Below are 273 nucleotides of genomic sequence, written 5' to 3'. Positions count from 1 at the left end.
TGCTGGCGCTGCTGCTGCTGCTGCTGCTGCGCCTGCTGCTGCAGCTGCTTGAGCCCTTCCCGTGTCTCCCTTCGGCCCCTTTTGCTGCTGCAGCCCCACACCATGGTGCTGCCGCGGCTGCTGCTGCAGGTGGCTCTGGGGCTCTTTAGCTGCCTCTCTCCTTCTTGCTGCACCTCCCAGAGTCGCATGCAGGGGGGCCCCCCAGGGGGGGCCCCCCACTGGACTGGGGGCCCCCGGCTGCCTGCGCCCTCTCCTGCTGCAGAGGCCCCCGAC

The sequence above is a fragment of the Eimeria tenella genome, genomic scaffold (assembly GCF_000499545.2).
Source record: "Eimeria tenella Houghton genomic scaffold, Eth_scaff1749, whole genome shotgun sequence".
In the NCBI taxonomy this organism is placed as follows: Eukaryota; Apicomplexa; class Conoidasida; order Eucoccidiorida; family Eimeriidae; genus Eimeria; species Eimeria tenella.
The sequence above is the reverse complement of the archived record's forward strand: the minus strand, read 5'-3'. Positions refer to the sequence as shown.